This window comes from Camelus bactrianus, chromosome 3, assembly GCF_048773025.1.
Source record: "Camelus bactrianus isolate YW-2024 breed Bactrian camel chromosome 3, ASM4877302v1, whole genome shotgun sequence".
Classification (NCBI taxonomy): domain Eukaryota; kingdom Metazoa; phylum Chordata; class Mammalia; order Artiodactyla; family Camelidae; genus Camelus; species Camelus bactrianus.
The window spans coordinates 62,434,088-62,447,062 of record NC_133541.1 but is presented as its reverse complement, the minus strand read 5'-3'; positions in this window follow the sequence as shown (position 1 = coordinate 62,447,062).

The window sequence follows — 12,975 nt, the reverse complement described above, 5'->3', positions numbered from 1 at the left end:
TCACAGTAGTAACAATATCTGGGGCAATAAATGGACTTCGAAATTAAAAAAAATGTTATCACCCTTACTGATAACTTGCTTTCTACATCTCAATCACAAAATATGTTAATTTCCAGGAAATTGAAGAATAAAGAAAATGAGGAATGAAACATAAAAGTAAATTCAGCCTTACTGGTCTTCTACCACTTTATTGAAATAAATAACCCAAGCTCCTTTTTGTCATTTGCAGAGATAACTTCTTTATTCTTAATATAAATATTTACTCCTTGGGATGACAGCAATTTTGTTTTTTCAGACTGTGTGTTGAGGGAATAGTGCTCACCTCAGTTCTTATGTTTGTGGAAGCTTTCTCCTACAGAAGGGTATGAATTATTCTCAAGTTTTTTCCAGTGTTAATCAGTAATTGTATAGTAAAAAGGCTGATAAAATGGCTAGTAGAGGTGACAATAGAAGAAAGGAGTGAATTTGCTGTAAAAAAGAGGGAAGTGGAGGTGGGTTTTAGCCATTTATCATTATAGTTATACTTATTATGCAATGGCATTTCATGATATAAGAAAATAACTTTCTTACTAAACTTAGCTAGTGCATTTGCTGTTCTGGCATCCTGGTAAGCATTCATAGTTTGGGATTTGTCAGCTAAGATCTTTTCTTGTATATATAAGTTAATAAAGCCTACTTTCTAAAGAAGTTATGTGCCTATTAGCAGCTCTTGGATTAGGGTCTGGTGGCAAGGTAGTTGGGATAGGAAGGAAATAATATATTTATTACGTACTTAATATATGGCATAGATACTGTGCTAGGCTTGTTTAATCCTTTATTGCGGGAAATTCGTACAGCATTTCTAATGGAAGACTTTCAAATTTAGTTGATGTGTCAGTGTTAGCAAACACCATGATGAGTAGACTATCCAGTGGAGTCGCTGGTTGTCCCAACTCCCCAAGCCATCTTGGTGCTAATCTCTGGAAGTAAGTTCTCTTGGGAATTACTAGTGATGTGTTTTTTAAAAAGGTGATTTATAATATTCTGAAGACCAATATAAATAGGCCAAATGATGTCAAAAATCACTTAAAATATGTAATTAAATTTAAATGACATACGTAATATATAAGGACATTATATAAAGTAAATGCACAAATTCCCTTTTTTTTTTAAAAAAAAACCTCTCAATCCCATTTCCATTCCTCTGAATAGTATCAATTTCAGTTAGACTTTAGACAGGAGGAAGAGCACAACTGGATATTTTAACAGTGTGTAATATAGGGAATAGATTAAATTGGTACTGAAGAACGATAAAATCAGAAAGAACACCAAGATAGCTGAGAGAACAGAGGGTAGAGGTTGTGATTACTAAAACTAGAAGCTTGGAGGAGAGGTCCTGTAGAGCAGGGACTTGGACAGGGGTGCTGGAGGAGAGGGGAACTTTAAGGTGGTGCTAGTATTGTTGGGGAATGATGAGGCTGCTTTGGGTAATCTGGAGAAAACGATGGCGAGTAGAAATAAGTGCTGCTCCTGGAATGAGTAACTGTTGCTCTGGGGATGTTGGTAGGAACTGCCAGCAAATAGGAAACTGCAAGATCTTTCCCCCTTCTGCCTTCCTGTTGCATTCTTCTAGTCCACCTTTTAGTGGAGCCTAACAAAAATTCAGCTGGCAAAGGGAAAATGTAATTTACACAGTCCCAACCCCAGTATTACACATTTTTGTATAGAGTAGTGGTTTGGAGCTGCGGGGGAAAAAAGTTTAATAACCAACACATAATTTTGTTGTGCCTTGTTCCAGGCACACATAGGTATTTACATACATTATATATATTTATCCTTAATAACCTTGGGTAGATACTGTTGGATTGTCTTTATTTTGCACACAAGAACACCAAAGCTTAGAGGGCTTAAGTAACTTGTTCAAGGTAATAGGAACTGAAACTGGAATTTGATCCTAAGTTTTGACTCCAGAGCCCACTCATAGCCACTGGATTGTATTGTTTCCTTACAGTGACTTTTGTAGACCATCTCAGGGTGGAAAGAATCAGACTTTTAAAACTACAAAACTGAGAGATAGAATCTGGAATTCAGAAGCTCAGCAGCAAAAACATTAAACATTTATGTTTAATCTAGCATGACATTCATTGCAGTATGTCTTACTCCATGTGAGTTAGCATTTAATGCCAGACCTTTTGAAGCTCATAATCTTAGATAGACTATGTTTTTATAATTATGGAGGCAACACATTGAAAAAGTAGATGTTTAGGAAAGAATTAATTAATTAAAAATACAATATTAAGCAAATACTTACTAAAAATGCATATTATGGAGTACTAAAGACTCGTGAAAGATTTTCATTTTGAGAGTAAAATTTAGGAAAACATTTTTTCCAATTAACCTTTGTGGAGAAGATTCTATTTTAGGGGCTGCTTGAATGAAGAAAGAACTCTTAAATTCTTGATAGGAAATGGAAGGAACCTTGGGTTTAGGAGTATGGTTGGTAAAAGGATGTGTGGGAGGGTCTTTGAGGCATCTAGCTGAAGGGAGGAAGATTTATGGACCTGATAGTCTAATGCACAGCTCTTGTAAGTCTCAGTGGAGGGGCATCAGTCAAAGAGGGATCAATAGAGATTATTTTAATGGTAGAATGATGACTAGTATAGGATTTGGCTTGCAAGCAGGAATTCTTGGAATGAAATATGGCAGTCATCCGGATGGCAGTTTAGTTGGATCTTGGAGATCTTGGTTAAACAGCCTAGGCTCACTCGTTCAATTGAAATAGGTAATTTGCCTACATTGCCTGATTCTGAGTTCATTCATCCGTCATCCTATAGTTAAAGCATTCATTGAGGACTTTGTTCAAGACTCTGAAAGATTGCCAAGTACAATCTAAAACTAGTGAAGTCAATCTCTCGTTTATCTGCGATAATTATGTTAGAGTAACTTCTGTGAGGTATACTGTAAATATTAAATGTAACTATTAGTTGTATTATCTAATCATCTACAAATATCAAAATTATCCTTTTTAGAATTTTGAAAACCTGTCTTGTGCTATTCTGAGAATATGTAAAATATTTTTTTCTTTATGTAATAATTTTAGGAAGATTACTGACATTTTATAGAATCAGAGATCAGCAGGGTTACTTCCATTTTATATTTAATTAAAACTATTTTTAAATAGTTTTTCTTTATTTTATAATAAAAGAATCAGGGATACTTACAGAATCCCTGGAGTCCAATATTTCTAATTTTAATATGCTTGTAACATTTGTCCCGCACACATCACTGTGTTCTTTGAAAAGAGTGGTCATTTTCTCCGTATGGCATTACCGTCGACTGTTTTTACCCAAGGTCTTCCAAAAGATCTGTGTAAGCTAGACAGCTAGTAAATGTGTACTGTTGTAGAACATAAATTCTGATGACTAATTGATGCAAGTCTATTATTGATGGATGGCCCTTTAGAGTAAAAAATCACTCAACATACGTCAGCTAAGTGATAAAAATATTTCCAAATCATATTCCCTACCACGGAGGACCTCCTTAAATTTAACAGCAGGGCAAACATTTGGGTTTGGCCTACTGAGAAGCAATCTTTCATTAGAAAATACATATTTTGCTTGTGTTGAAAACTCATGCATTTAAAGTCCTTGCCAAGCTGGTAGACTTAACCATACTTTAAGCAAGATCTACATTTTCTTTTTCATTTTCTATTAAAATAAGAATGTTCAATTAAATCTGAAATAGCTGGCCAAAACTAAACTTTCCAGGAGACTGTTTCTATACCATTCCTGCTGGGGATAATTATTCCTAACCTAAGTCCTAAGAGATGGTGTGATGTTTTTTCAACATTGGCAATAAAAACAAAACTCCTTCAAAGACGGGGAAAAAAGCCAGCAAGATTTGGATTCTAAGGATTAAGGATTTTCTTTATGAAAGAAGACTTTGTTCAAATCTAATTGGTTGGTTTCACTGCTATAGCCAAGATTAAAAGAAAAAATAACTAGGAAAATTTTTTTAAAAGCTAGAAAATTTAATATCTGTTATAACTACCTTATTTGGTTTTGGGAAAAATTAGATTATAGTTGTGAAATGTTTTGTGAATTGCCAAATTTTATTAAAATATGAATTGTTATAATTAGGCATATACTGTAGCTGGAATTATTGGTCTATGGGCCCAGGTGACTTACAGTTCTGTAGTGTGATCCTGGAAGTTCTGGGATCTTTAAGGCCTTTATCGGACTTGCAGGTGTACCCACACTCAGATAGTTAGGATATTGCTTTGGTGATAAATTGTAAACCCACATTAGTTTCTTCTTTGTATTGTTCATAAGCAGATGAGCAAGCCAAGTGTTCAGTCCATTTGTGTTTAGTCCATTTGAAGGAAATATATTCTTAGGGAGCCTGGCATATCTCAAAGTAGAGAAATACATAAATCATATACTGTTTACATTTGGTCAAAATAGTAATGTTAACTTTTCATTTGGTAGAAATAAACTTAAAATTATAATATTTTATATTTCTTAAATTATTATGACCCAAAGATTAAAAAAAAATCTTTAAAAAGCTAATCTTGTTTCCTAGCAACTGTTAGGGTCTTCACTTCTAAAGGATTAATTCATGTAAAAAAGAGGTAGAAAAGACAAAATTTTTTTCTTAGAGTTGTTTTCCATTTTATTGATAATTTATATCTCATCTTTTTCCAAAGAAGGATTTATAGCAACCTTCTCCATAACAAATACATTAAGGTTATTAAGTTAGAGACAATAAGTTGCAAACCAGATGAAAGGAAGAAGAGACAAATCAGAGTCAATTTCAGTTATTCAGCGCAAATTAACTGGCTAAGATACAGTAGAGACCTGGGACCATGTTTACCTCCCCATCATAAATAGTTACTTTTTACCACCACTGCACTCCCCTTCTTCCTTTCGTCTCTCTGGGATTGATGAAGTGCTGAGTTAACTGAGAAGCCATCTCTGGTTGCAGTGGGGAGGGGGGTGAGAATCTCCAGTAGTCCCTCATTCTCCAGCACATGTCCCCAACTTCTAGCACTATGGGGGAGGGGAAATGCTGGACTCCTCCTGTGCCTTAGTGTTGTCCTCTACAGACTAGTTAACTTGTTCCTAATAATCAAGAAACTTGTTCTAGGAATCCAGATCGAGGTAAAAGTTGGCCAAGAAGTGAAAAAATAAAGAGCTTGGTTTGGGATATGAGTTACTGCATCAATGTAGATGTTTCTGAAGTGCAGATTAATTCACATACTCATTATCTGCCCAATGACATACCCCATGTATTACTTTCTAAAGTAAGTCTAGAAACATGAAATTAAAAGAAATTAGGATTGCTGTAATGTGTGGCCCAGTATCTTAAAACATGGCTCAGGATTCTGATGAATTGGGGCATTGAAGAATACACTAACCATATCAATAGCTACTCAGAGGTTCCTAAGCATCAAGGAAGCCAGAGATTTAGGGGTGGTATCGGAGAAGCTGGCAGGAGTTGTCAGGAAAGGATGTGTGGCAGAGAGACATTGATGGCAAAGGACTGCTGAGTAGTTATTGGCTTGTGCGTTTACAATCTGATTTTGGATATTCTGGGATTTCTAGGACCTCTAGAGTGTGGAAAACTATCACCTAAATTTCAGTTTTTGTGCTGGGATTGACTCTACTTGACGTCAGTTTTCAAAAGGGCACAGGATGAAATCTGACTGAGTTCCATACTGTTATAAAGTGACTGTGGGTGGGCATCCACTGATGGAATTGTGTGGGAACACCTGGTTTTGGTTTCATTTTCATTTCAAAAACTTCTGTTTCATTCATGTGTAGTTGTTACACTTATTTCTCCCATTTTGTATTACTTAGAGTATCATCCTATGTAGCCTAAAAATGAAAAGTGTAACTCTTAGTACTTCAGCTTGGTAATATTCTTGTGAGTTTGCAATGAACAATGATTGTACTTTCCTGTCTAAGGAGCCATTTGCCTTGTATACATTCATAAATATAGACCAGTAAGAGGAGTCATTAGCTAGATCCTTGTAATCTGTGGGTCTACTTTTTAAAAGCTTCATAATTCAGTTTTGTTAACTTCTATTAACTAAAGCTTTGTTTTGAGGATGTTCTTTTTAGGGGGAGGGGTTTTAATTCTTGTAATTATGAATGTATTAAGAACAAATTTACATGTAGAGCAGATGACTCTCCATCCACAGGCCTTCTAATTTACTTCTTTAATCAGCCAATTCTTCTCTTAAACCTTCCCCTATGCATTTCCTTAAGGAAGAATGTAAATATATTTAATCTGACTGTTCAAAGAGGAAAATAGGACAAAATGTATTTTAAGCCTCCACCAGGGGGACCTATTGCTGCAACTAAAAAATTGAATCTGAGGAAGAACATGCATTTCACATGACAGTTACATGATATTAGTTTTTATTTTTTTGAAGTATACACACATTTGAAAAAATGTTTTTATATTCCACATGAATATTTCTCATGTTATAATTTTATTTTTACATTATATGTAAAAGTTAAAATAGAAAAATAAGATGAAATGTTCTTGATTCATTAGTTAACCTTATTTTAGTAAATAGCTATAAGATGAAATTTAAATTCAGTATTTGAGAATAATTTGTATTTAAAATATGTATAGGATGACCTACATAAAACAAAAAAATCTTTTCCATAAAACACACATTTCTAAATTTGCCAATTCAATGTATTTTATTCCCTATTCTACTGGCTTTTGTCTGGGATTTAAAGGCTTACAGTTTTTATGAAACATTCTCATTTATACTGTAATATTTATTATCATAAAATGGGTAAGTTCTGTAATCACAAAATTGATATATCTTTTTGCTTCATTTCTAGCTGTGAGGACATTCTCTTTTGTGCTTTAGGATTATACTTTTTTTTTTTTTTTAGCATCAGGTACTATTCTGTTTCTTTATACTCATATCTTAACCATAATATTTTTTATGGTTCAGGTAATTCTGTTTCTGTATTCCAGGTGTTTTTATGTGACTCATGTTACTACTTCCTGATTTTATTGATTAGAAGTAATTTACAGGAATGGTTCTCAGTGGTGAAGAGTTTACAGATTCTGTGGGGCAGATATTACCATTCCTGTTTTTCAGATTAGGAAATTGAGGCTGATGATGATTACCTTACTAATGTAATACACTCTGCCTTCTGATATTTTTTCTGCAATACCCGATATTTTCTCTGCAACATCACAGTTGATTTTAACGTATCCCAGATATGGACAAACCATCTTTCCAAGTGTAGTTCCTCAACTTAGGTTAGTGAACTTATAATTTGAGTTAGTGAACCTTCTGACTGGGTACATTCTTCTGTATGAGAAATGGCTTGCTGTAGATAAAGTATTTGGATAATTTCCATTGTCCTTAGTAAATACCAACACCTGATGTTTTTGATGTTTCAAGAGATGTTTTTTGTAGATACCATAATAATACATGTGGCTCAACAGTATTATAATGATGCCTTTGAATTTCTGTTTACACACACACACACACACACACACACACCTTTTTTCTCTCCAAAGAAAAGTTTTAATTTTACATTATGAAGAATGGAATGCAACTCAAGCAAAATGAGATGAAAGAGTGTAACAGACATGAAAAGTTCTACTCATTCTAAGAGAAATACCAAGTTTAAGTACACTGAGATACCATTTTCACATATTCTGTTATTTTTGTAATACACTGTGTTTAACACAGGCAGTGGGGGGAATAGATAAATACCAGACATTCTTCCACTGCTGGGATTAAAAATTGGTACAACCACCATGGAGGGCAATTGATAACATCTATCAACACTATAAATTATAGACATCACTTGGCCCAGCAAGGTGTTTCTTTGAATTTAGCCAATGGATATACTTGTGCACATGCAAAATTATTTATGTTTAAGATTATTCATAGGTTTATTATAGCAAAAATTGGAAATAAGTGTTCCTTGATAGGAGATTGGTTACATGGAATATTATACAGCTGTTAAAAAGAATGAGCAAGCTCTATACTGGTATGCAAAGAACTTTAAGCAATATTAAGTGAAAACTGCAAGGTGCAGAATAGTCTTATGTATTCAGGAAATAATAAGAATATTCATATTTCATTTTATATACGTGAAGAAACTCTTAAAGGATACACAAAGGACTAACACAGGTGATTATCTGCTTGGGATTGGAGGCAAAAGAGGCAACTGGGTATCTGAGAGATGGGTAAAAACATTTTCTTTAGAATCATGAGACTATTCTACCTGTTTTAAAAATGTGTATGTGAGAGAAAATGAAAGAGAATATGTAAATCAGAGATTAAGTCGATGCATATACTTTTGCTTCCTAAAATGACAGTAAAGGGCTGTTTTTAGAAAGGCATACATCCACAAGGACAGAGAGAATGGAAGAGGAAGAAAGAGCAAATTTCTGGAAGCTAGAAAGCAGATAAATGAATGGTACTGACTCAGCAGACCTAGAAAGCCAAATTCTTTGCTGACAGTGGGAAACACTGAGAAGCTTTCACATTGCAGAATATCCAAAAGGTTCAGGAATTGGCTTCTCCAGCTACCTCTGGAAATTAGATTGAAGGTGGGGCTAAAAATAGGAAGAATAGTTGAAAACCTCTTTAAGAAGCAGTTAAATCCCAGGCAAATTCCCTTCCCCAATCTTCAGGTTTAGTTTCTGAAGTGGGTTAAAAAAATACAAACGCACCAAACTCCCTGGTTGAGATGTAGTAGGAAGAGATAGGAGAGGAGTAAGTAACTTTTTGAAAACAAAATGAGTATTTGCATACTGAATACCGAGACTCCCTCATCTCTCTTTCCCCACTTGGTGCCCAGAGTGTTGACAATTCAGTCTAGGCTGAAGATGCTTCTTTATGAAATTTAACTGAGAGAAAACGTATCTGGGAAATCCAGTGAAGTGACAGCCTAAATACTGTTCAGTAAAGCTCACAGTTGACAAGGACTAGTATGAACTTAGAGCTTTCAAACAACTTTTTAGTGCCTCATTCTTAGATATGAAAAACCAACTATCACCAATTGAGGAAAGATAGACTGTAGTGGACGCTGTGTTGCACTACTCAGATTGGCCCTTCAAGAACTGAGGCATTCTTTCTTCCAGCTGCTCATAATGTTGACTACTGAGGGCCCAGAGCTGAGCAGTGAAAAGTCACTTTGCCCAGGGTTACATCTCCCCAGAGCACATCCAGTCTGGTTGAGATGTGGGATGTGAGTTGCAGTCATAAAGACATGGTTCCCTTGGCTCAGTTGGGGACAAAAATGGAGAACAATTCTAAAGGGGTGTTCCCTCTTTAGCTCCCAGTGGAATTGGCTGTTGAAGCTGCATCACAGTTGAGCTTAGTTGGCCCAATCCTGCCTCCCTCACTCACTTAAAGGTATTGTTCCCAAAGGCATTCCTCAGTTAACCACCTGCTCCTAAATCTCTGCATCAGGAAAGCCTATTTACAACAGAATCCAAAACAGATAGAAAAAAAGTGGGAAGAAAAAGATCAATAACCTCAGATAAACAAGAGAAGATATTCTATTCACGATGCAAAGGAAGAACATCAAAGAGCTTCTAAAAATAAAAATACATATAATGGCAGAAATGAAAACAACTCAACAGATAAGTTGGAAGATAAAGTTTAAGAAAATCTCAAAGTAAAACAAAAGGACAAAGAGAAAAGAAAAGGTGTTCTGAAGGTCAGTCTAAATACCTGGCATCTGAATAAAAATAGTTTCAGAAAGAGACAACAGAAAATAGGTGTCATAGGGGAGGGGATAAAGAGAAAGAAGTCATCAGCAAAATAATTTAAAAAATGTCTCAGAATTAAAAGAATATGAGTTTCCAGACTGAGTACTTGGCCCATGAATATAGATAGGGTATCTCACAGCAAAATTTCAGAATGCTGGGGGGCAAAAAGAAGATTCTGTAAACTTCCAGAGAGAATAGATAGGTCACATAAAAGGTATTAGGAATCAGAATGATTTCTTATCACAATGGAAGCTTGAAGACCATATATCAATAGGTTCAAAATGGTAAAGAAAAATGATTTCCAAGCTAATATGCCATATTCAGACAAACAAGTGTGAGTTAGAATAAAGACATTTGGAGACCTGCAAGTTCTGAAAAAATTTACCTCCCCATTTGTCTTCTTTAGAAGTTCTTAGAAGGTATACTCCCTTGAAATGAGGATGTGTAATAAGAAACCTCAAGATGTAGTGTCCATAAAAGAAGAATCTGAACACAGAAGCAGAGCAAAATCTCTACGTTGTGGGTTAAGTGCAATACCAAGATGTTGACTGTGTCCTAGGCTTTAGAGTAGACTAATCCAGATTGGAGCAAGTTCGAAAGCTCTGGCAGGAAGTATTCAAGAAGATGAAATTACTAGAATACTTACCGTGTATAAAAAATGGAAAAGAGGTTTAACAATTTTCAGAGAGTTTGGGGTTAAATTGGTGATAACTACACAGAAAATTAAGCAAACGTAAAAACGAGATTGCTACTAACTCCAGGGATATGAAAAATTATGCGAGAAAGATAAAGAATGTCTTTATTGCTTAACTGTAAAAAACACATACATAGTCATAAAAGATAAACATTGAATTTTGATATAACCAAAAATAATGAAATAATATTGAGAGGATGAGGGAAAAATGGATGTGTGTGTGCATGTGTGCACATGTATGTGTGCATGTGTTCATATGTGTATATTTGCTGAGGTTAGAGGTAAATGCTCATCTTCTACGAAGAGAAGTAGCAATATAAGAATGGAGCATAATTTAGTATTAAGAATATGAACTTTGGGTCCAGACTGCCTAGGTTTGAATGATAGCTCTGTTACTTTTCAGCAGTATGACTTTGGGCAAGTTACTTGACTTCACTGTACATCAGTACTCATCTGTAAAAGGGGGATGATAATACACATCACACAGGGTTATTGTGAGGAAAATAGATATATGAGCTTAGACCACCACTGTACTGCTATATAGTAACTGCCATATAAATATGTTCAATTTATGTTATCTATTAGGGACTGACTCGTGCCCTCCCCTACTACCAAACTGATGTGTTGAAGCCCTAATTTCCAGTACCTTAGAATGAAACTGTATTTGGACCTAGAACCGAAGGGGTAATTAAGTTAAAATGAAGCCCTTATGGTAGGCTCCAGACTAATCTGACTGGTGTCTTTATAAACAAAGATTAAGATATTCACAGAGAGACACCGAGGATACATAGGGACAGAAAAAAGGATATGTGAGGACAAGTATGTCCTCACACAGATGGCACACAGAGAAGGCAGTCATCTGCAAGCCAGGGAGATGCCTCTGGAGAAACCAAACCTGCTGACACTTTGATCTTAGGGTTGTAGCTTCTCGAACTGTGAGAAAGTAAATTTCTGTTATTTAAGTTACTTGTCTGTGGTATTTTGTTATGGCAGCCCTAGCACACTAATACATTATATTCCAAAAGATTCACTTTAAAGAATCTAGGAGTGGTTGCCTCTGGGAAGCAGGGTATGATAGTAGGGAAAAGAGATTGCTTTTTTTAAATGAAAACTTCGTAGAACTCATTGACATCATAAACTATATTTATAGCTTTGATAAAAGCACAAACAAAAAAATGGAAAGCAGCATCTGATAAATCAGAGTTATCTCTTTGTATTTTTTTATCTGAGTCATTAAGAACTCTCTGTTCTCCTTCAAGCACTGTGGGCATCTGGGTCTCCATCAAAGATGCCACCAAATAGGGACGAATAACCCTTTGGACACTTTTTATTAATGCAGGCTAGACTTAATCTAGCCTCAATAACATCCAGGTAGCTAAATGGGACTCAATGCTCCTGGGTAGGAACCTGAATTCATCAATAACTCATTTGTAGCTGAGCCCCCTCAGAGAGAATTGTGAAATGATACTGCATATCTCTTACCTCACTTGACAAGAGTGTATCTGTTAGGGATATATATATATATATATTTTTCATATTATATTTTCATATAATTTTCCTTGTCTGGCCTCTGATTTCTCTTCCTGTGGCCCCCCCCTTTTTTAAACATTTTTTTATTGATTTATAATCATTTTACAATTTTGTGTCAAATTCCAGTGTAGAGCACAATTTTTCAGTTATACATGAACATATATATATTCATTGTCACATTTTTTTCTCTGTGAGCTACCATAAGATCTTGTGTATATATCCTGTGGCCCTTCTGACATTTTTACTCCAGGGTTTGTATAATCAGTGTGCTTTTGATTGTAAGTAATAGCCAACTAGAAGTGTTTAACCATAAGGAAATATTCTCTCACATAAACAGAAATCTTGAGATGGTTGGTTCAAGGTAGGCTGTCTAGCTCAGTGACCTTATTAAGGACCAGGTTTCTTTTTTAATCATTACTCCATTTGCCATTCTTAGCATGATGAGTATTCTTGTCATAGGTGCAAGATAACTTCCTGCAACAGTTCCAGGCCTCATGTCCTCATAAACAATATCCAAAGGCTGCATGGGAGAAGAGGACATTCATATTTATGTCCCTCTTTAAGAAAGGAACAATTTGCCAGAAGCCCCTAGCATGTCTCTTACATGTCAATGACCATAACTGCATTGCATGTCTCTCATTCCTAAACTAAGTAGCCAGAGTAATGGAATTATCATGGTTGGCTTAATCCAAATAATTCTCACTCTTTGAAGTTGGGAGGGAGCTCAGGCTCCCCTGAAACACATCTCTGACTCGTACTTGAATAAAGTTAGGAATATATTGGCAAGGAATAAGGGAAGAGAAGGGCAAATGCCATGGAATAGGAAGAAGAAGGTTAAGGGTGATAGAAACACACCGATTCCTAGTGAAGGAACCCTTAGTCCTGACTTCTCAAGACATGGCTTATGAAATTGCAGGTCTTTTAGAGAAGTCCAGAAATTGGAATAAAGCCACATCTAACATGTCATGGTATAAGAGATTAGATGACTGAAGAATGGAGCTAGGTGA